This window comes from Pimephales promelas, chromosome 2 (genome assembly GCF_988280905.1).
Source record: "Pimephales promelas chromosome 2, fPimPro1.hap1.1, whole genome shotgun sequence".
Taxonomy (NCBI): Eukaryota; Metazoa; Chordata; class Actinopteri; order Cypriniformes; family Leuciscidae; genus Pimephales; species Pimephales promelas.
In genome coordinates, this window is record NC_142770.1 from 22,369,537 (window position 1) to 22,376,483 (window position 6,947).

The window sequence follows — 6,947 nt, forward strand, 5'->3', positions numbered from 1 at the left end:
TCGTCCATGGGCGTGTCCGTGGCGTCGATGATTCGCCATGAAACAGGAAGTTGTAGTAACTTGGCTGTAAATGCCCAGATCTGCAAAAAATGAAATCTTGCCGAGCTAAAAAATCTTAAAATAAGGCAAGAATTCTTCTTTTTTTTCTTCTAAGATAAATTAACTAGCCTAGAACTAAAAGCCAAAGATTATTTTGCTTGTTTTGAGAAAATTTTACTTAAATTTTCTTACTTAGAAAAAAATGCCAATTTTGGTGATTTCTTTCATTTAATTAAGTATCTTTTTAAAGTGAATGGTATATTTTGACACACTCCAATGTGTCCAATTCCAATTTCAAGACATATGTTCTTATTTTAAGAGCACAAGGTTTCTTATTTTTAGAAAACAACGTTAGCACATTCAGACACAAATATATATATTTTTTAAATTGTTTCCAACTTTACATTGAATGAATGCATGAGGCTTTTAGCGCTTTCATATGAACTACTGTCCACCCAAAGTGCTTTGCAATCATGTCAGGGGATCTCTCCTCAACCACCACCAGTGTTCATCATCTACTGGGATGATGCGACGGCAGCCACAGCACCAGTGTGCTCACCACACACTATAGTGGAGAGGAGAGAGAGAGAGTGATAAAGCCAATTCAGTGAATTAAACATTATTTAGTTTGGACCATAACATTTTTTTTTCAGTGCTGACAACTGTCAATATCTTGTACATCAACCTAGCAGTAACTTCATTTTAAAAGATTTTTCCCCCCAAAATGAAAATTTCCTGATAATTTACTCACCCCACTGCCATCCAAGATGTTCATGTCTTTCTTTCTTCAGTGGAATGGAAATGAACTTTTTTGAGGAAAACATTTTAGGATTTTTCTACACACAATGGACTTGAATGGCAACCAAAATGTTGAATCAAATCTACCAATCAAATCTAATTAACATCTACTGAAAATTTCCACTGAAAAGACACACATCTTGGATGGCATTTTGGGTGAGTAAATTATCAGGAAATTTTCATTTTTAAGTTAATTGGGGAAAAAGTAGTGAAGTAGTGAAAAAGTTAGCAAAGGTCTTTTGATCACTAATTGTTGACAGCAGTTGTTTTCATCAGGTTCTTATAGACAGCAGTTGCTTAAATTACAATAATTTAAAATAATTTCTCTCTTTATTTTATATATATTATTTATACTTTATTTTATTATTTTATTCAATTTCTCAGTGATGTATGTGTAACCTTGATGTATGTGTTAACTTTACTCAGAAATAAAAAATACATCATTTTTACTAGGTTTTACAAGCAAGTAACAATAAAGGACGCAATGACGTTACTAAACCAGTGAGAGGCAGCACTGCATTAAAGCGTGCCTAATGCGCAGAAGAAAAAAAAAAAAACAAAGAAGAAGAAGCGGCACTCGTGACGTGAGAGCATTCTCGATAGGCGCCAGTTTTGCAGATGTGGAAACTAACGTTCGTTGACAGAGTGACTACATTTTTATCTGGAGCCTCGCTACGTTTTTGGAGTAAGTTAATAATAAGGTGAGTAATCAAATCAAGCTTGCGACTTTTGTGTGAATGATTTTTTTTTACTGTATGTCGATATATTTTACTGTGATATTAGGAGCTTGAAGAATATGCCTTGGTGTGGCCTGTTTTTTTTCTGGTAGCTAAGTTAACTTAACAGCTCCTGAATGCCTAAAAAACGATTTATTTGTCCCAAATGTAAGAATTATGGTTTCCTATTTCACCACTTTCACTGATGCATTCTCCTCTGTTGGCATAGGTTTGTAAATTATTAAGGTTAATGTTACAAATCTGGTGAAATGGCGCACATAACGTTACCGTTAACGTGCAGCTTATGCACAGATGACGTTTGTGATAAGTTTTGACAGTATTTGTGATTTCACAACGGCATTATACTCTATAATTATACTTTATACTTGATTTTTAAATAAAGTAAATTCAGAATGTGAAGCATGCAATGTAAAAGTGATTTTATTTTCTCAAACTCAACTGCTTTATCATTGCTGATAAAATGAGCCATTTTTTAACAATATGAAAAACTTAATGTTAAGTGATGTTATCCCTACTGATGTTATCTTAGTGGAACCTCTCATTGCGTCAAAGATGGAGCAGACCTTCTCAATGCGAAGACATGAGATTGTGGGCAGATGGAGCAGTGGAGCTCTTTTTACAGAGAGACAAGTAAGTTAAGTACTTATGCATATCCCGTTTTCCACAATGAGAAACCACATTCTGTTTAGGTTTGCTTTAGAATTGGCCTGTAGGCCTGACCATGCATTGAACAATGTCCACACTGTCCCATGCCTTGTGTGTGTGTGTGTGTGCCTGTGTTATAGGTGTTTGCAGAGTTTGACAGGATAGTCACCACAGATCTGCAGACAGCAGAGTAACTTTAATGGTGCTGTGGATCTCTACACACCACACTTTGTCACAATCTTCAAGTCTTCAAGAAGCATTGGAGAGAAATTGGATGGGCTTATGCAGCAAATTAATACAGAGGTGAGTTTACTGCCGCCTTCATTTTTTTATTATTATTCTGAGTTGATCATGGTTTTGCTTACGATCTATCTAGCTGTTTACTTAACCCTCTGATGGTCTTCAAAAAAAGTAACAATTCCAGTCTTCGGGGTCTATTGGACCCCAGACAAAAATATTTAATTTTGTAACAGAATAGTATTTTTTTTTTTTTAACAAATATAATTTTACTCTGTTTATTAATGTTTTTACTCAACATTTGTGTAGTTGTTGGAGGATTTATGATTTTTTTATTTATTTCTATAAATAAATAAATAAATATTTATTTAAATAGGATTTTTACAAAAAAACAGCATTTTATGTTAAATAAACTTTATAAAAGACCCAGATTTCTAACTTTCATTCCTGGGGATACCATGGATAATTTTACAAGGTTGAATGTAAGATTTTTTGCCTAATTTTTGGAAAAAACAGGTTAAAATTTGTAATAAGTCACTTTATCCACTAGATGGCTATAGAGCTCCACTAGATGGCTATAGAGCTTCACTAGGCCTATAACTATTTGAATTTATGGAAAGATATAGTTTCTAAAGTTGGATTCATATCTAAATATTGTAAAAGCACACTTATAACAAAAATAAAATACTTTTTTGTCAAAGTTTAGCCTTTGTTTTTGTACTGAAAAAACAACAGTTTTTCAATAATGTTACATTATGATTAGAATCAAACCTGAACATGTTACAAAGAGAAATGTTGGAGTCTTAAGATTTGATCATTTATTTCAACTGAACAGCAATAACAAATTAGCAAATAAAGCAGTAAAAATAAAATATTTAAAAAAAAAAAAAAGTAAATTGGGTAAAAAATAGAATAACTAGGAACAATAGTTTGGAACAATAGAACAGATGGTCTCATCTCTTTTATTTTTTTATAGCCTTACAAATGTATTCCTGTGTGTGTGTGTGCACATTTTCAATGTGTCTTAGTGTTACCAATTTATTTTTGCAGTGGTTCTGCATTTTAGAGTATTTTATTTTACAAATGATAAGCGAATAGTTTTTATAGTCTGTATGTATTCCTGTATATTGCATTCCTCTATATGTGTGTGTTTGTGTGTGTGTGCATGTGTGTGAGCATGATAATTTTGGATTGTGGATGTTTTTTGCATTGTTGAAAGTGTGCCACTCAATTTCTGTCATTTCTGTCTGTGTTTCTGCGTTATTTCTGATTTTGATGATGAATTGTGTCTATTTTGAGTCCAATGATAAATAAATATTTATTTATTAATTTATAGATATTTAAAAGATATCATAAATCCTCCAAAAACTGCACAAATGTTGAGTAAAAACATTAATAAACAGTAAAATAATATTTGTATACAAAAAAAAAACTATTGTTCTGTTACAAAATTAAATGGTATTTTTTGGGGTCCAATGGACCCCGAAGACCACGAGTGTGACTATTTTTTGTCACGCCTACATAAAAACAGATAGAATTCCATTTTAATTTTTTTTTTGTAGATCTTGACAGTGTTGAGAGCCGTAGCAAGTTTCATACCATTTGGAAAAAGAGAACATTTTTTTTAATTCAAGCAAAATTCATTTGGGGTCTAACAGACCCCGAAGACCATCAGAGTGTTGTGTGATTTTGTTGATAAACCCTTTAACTGTAATCTTAATAGTCACTTCTCCACTTAAAGGGATAGTCCAATTTTTTTTTTTGAAATAGGCTCATTTTACAACTCACCCAGAGTTAAACAGTTGAGTTTCACCGTTTTCGAATGTAACTCTGGGGGATAAGCATAAAGTAAAATAAGCATATTTCCAAAAAAAGTGGAGTATCCCTCAGATTCCGCCTGTATTCTGCGCACAGTGTTTCTCCTGTTTGTCAGTGTTGTTTCATCTGCCTTTAAATTGGTTTAAACAACTGAGACGTGTGTTCTCCACTGAATTCAAGCGCTTCTCACTGGATCTCGTGAGCGAGACGATCAGAGTAAACGCCTCTGCTCTAGTGAACTTGCGCTGCCATTTGGACTTTGAGCTGAGTGGATAAATGGTGCGTGTGGCGCGCGGTTCAAATGGGTTTTGTTCCGCTTTTGACGCACAAACATTAATTGAACTCTTGATATCGTTTTATCAAGAAAAAATATTATGATAATTATCGTTTTATCGCCCAGCCCTGCTTAAGGAAGAGTAAATCATGGGCTTAATTTCATTTTTGGGTAAACTATCCCTTAATAAAAAGAAAGAAAAAAAAGATAAATGATATAAACTAATACATGGATTAAAGGCAGTGTATGCAGGGCAGCTAACTGATGATTATTCATGCCTTTTCACTTTTCCCTGTTGTAATATTTTTTTGTTGTTTGGTTTCATTCAGGTATGTGATGTTGATGAAGCCTGGGCACAAGTATCTGTTGGGGACTGTCATTGATGAAGAACTTCTCTCTCTCTAACTCTCTGTCTACTGCCATCATTCATGAGAGAGGTATTGTAATGGATAATCTGCAGAACCTGCCTCAGGCAATTTGCATCTATTTTGGTCAGTCTTATGCTTTAAATTTGGATTTCGCAAAAGAAATAAACACTTTTAACTTCATTCAGAAATTGATGCTTGGTTTGGGACAAAACAAACTCCCAACAAAACGGCAATCTCTGAAAAATTACTTTGTCTTTCTTACCTTTCTTGGGCTTTAAAGTGCTAGATGCCTAGGCTGAACCATTGGTCACCCAGTATCATGCTATTAGATCATAACCACAGATAAACCCAGGCATAGCCTTTAGCAACTCACTATCATGGCAACATGTCATGACCACAACATCATTGCAAGTTGCAAGGCCCAGAAAGGTAGTAAAAACATTGTAAAAATAGTCCATGTGACTACAGTAGTTCAGCCTTAATATTATGAAGCGAGTCTCTTTATGATCTTTATGAGTAATATTATGATCTCTTCTCTTCAATGTCATTCTCCTACACTGTTGATGTAGTGTAAACAGCCCAGTGCTTCTGGGTTCTACGTCAGAGCGTAGGCTTATTATTGGCCAGCATCACACATGACTAGCGTTGGCCAATAGTGAGAGAGCGTTCTGAAGAATGAATGTCTGAAGAATGTCCGTAGAACCCAGAAACACTGGGCTGTTTACACTACATCAACCCATTAGTTGGATTATTTTTATTAATTTGCAATGACGTTGTAGTCAATGGAGGGACCGAAAGCTCTCAGATTTCATCAAAAATATCTTTATTTGTGTTCCGAAGATGAACGAATGTCTTAGGGGTTTGGAACGGCGTGAGGGCGAGTAATTACTGACAGAAATTTTTCGGGTGAACTATCCCTTTAAGATGCTGTCGGCATATTCAGTTCTAATGTACATGTGTGACAGAGACATTGCTTTTCCATTGTTTAATTTTTTACAATTTTATATACCAAGTTTGGTCTCCGAAGTGTTATTGATTAAAGTGATTAATTGTTATTTATTGAATTACTGTTTGTTGAGGATGTGTTAGTCAGGGTATGGTCTCAAATATATTTATTTTTATTCAGATTTTATATTTTAAAAAATATGTTGTTGTACTTAAATGTTTTTGGGTAACACTTACAATAAGGTTAATTAGTTAAACATTTCCTAAAACATTAAAACCAATGATTGTATTGGTTAACATTAGTTAATGCACTGTGAACTAACATGAACATTATTATTAACTAACATTATTACTTAATTTATTAGAGTAAAGCTTACTTGCTATTTTTAAGGCAATCAGTTTGCGTGGTTTTAACAAGTAAACTGGATTGCTTTTGAAGTAAAGTAAACTCAACTAGCATAAATGAGTACATCTAAACTAAATGAAATTAGTTTTAAGTTACTGGAGCTATCATGTAAGTGTACACTACTAGACATGCACATTCCTATTTCACTTTACTCAGTTTTTTTCAAGGCAATTGGTTTGCATGCTTTTTTCAAGTTTACTAATTGAATTTTACAGCTTTGTTTTAATATGCTTACCAACTGCTGTGATGTGATGCATTGCTGTAATTTTTGTAACAATCGTTTGCTTTCCTTTTGCATTTGGAGTTAATAAAGCAATATTAAGAGCATGTTTGTTGTACCGGATTTATTAAATGTATCTCCGTTTCAGAGCTTATTTTTAGAAATAGTCACGATTGAGACATCCATGTTAGTTCTTAGTTACTTATTTTAATACTTTAAATACTTATTTTAAACCAAACCTTTCATTTAAAATAAGCCTGACACTCTTATAATGTATATATATATTCTTAAATCAAGATATTTTAAACCAAACCTTTCCCTAAAAATAAGCCCGAAACCCTTAAAATGTGTATATATATTCTTATATCAAGATCATTTAAACCAAACTTTTCTCTCAAAATAAGTCTGAAACCCTTAAAATGTGTATATATATTCTTATATCAAGATATTTTAAACCAAA

The 6,947-nt window shown here is 33.2% G+C and overlaps 1 long non-coding RNA gene across 1 annotated transcript; it reads left to right on the forward strand.

The window, feature by feature from the left end:
• Window positions 1–1,327: 1,327 nt before the first annotated feature.
• Window positions 1,328–6,594, forward strand: LOC120476553 (uncharacterized). The gene is made up of 4 exons (XR_005622172.2): window positions 1,328–1,538; window positions 2,104–2,204; window positions 2,360–2,522; window positions 4,878–6,594. It is a non-coding gene; the product is annotated as an uncharacterized LOC120476553 (long non-coding RNA).
• The last annotated feature ends 353 nt before the right edge of the window (window positions 6,595–6,947 follow it).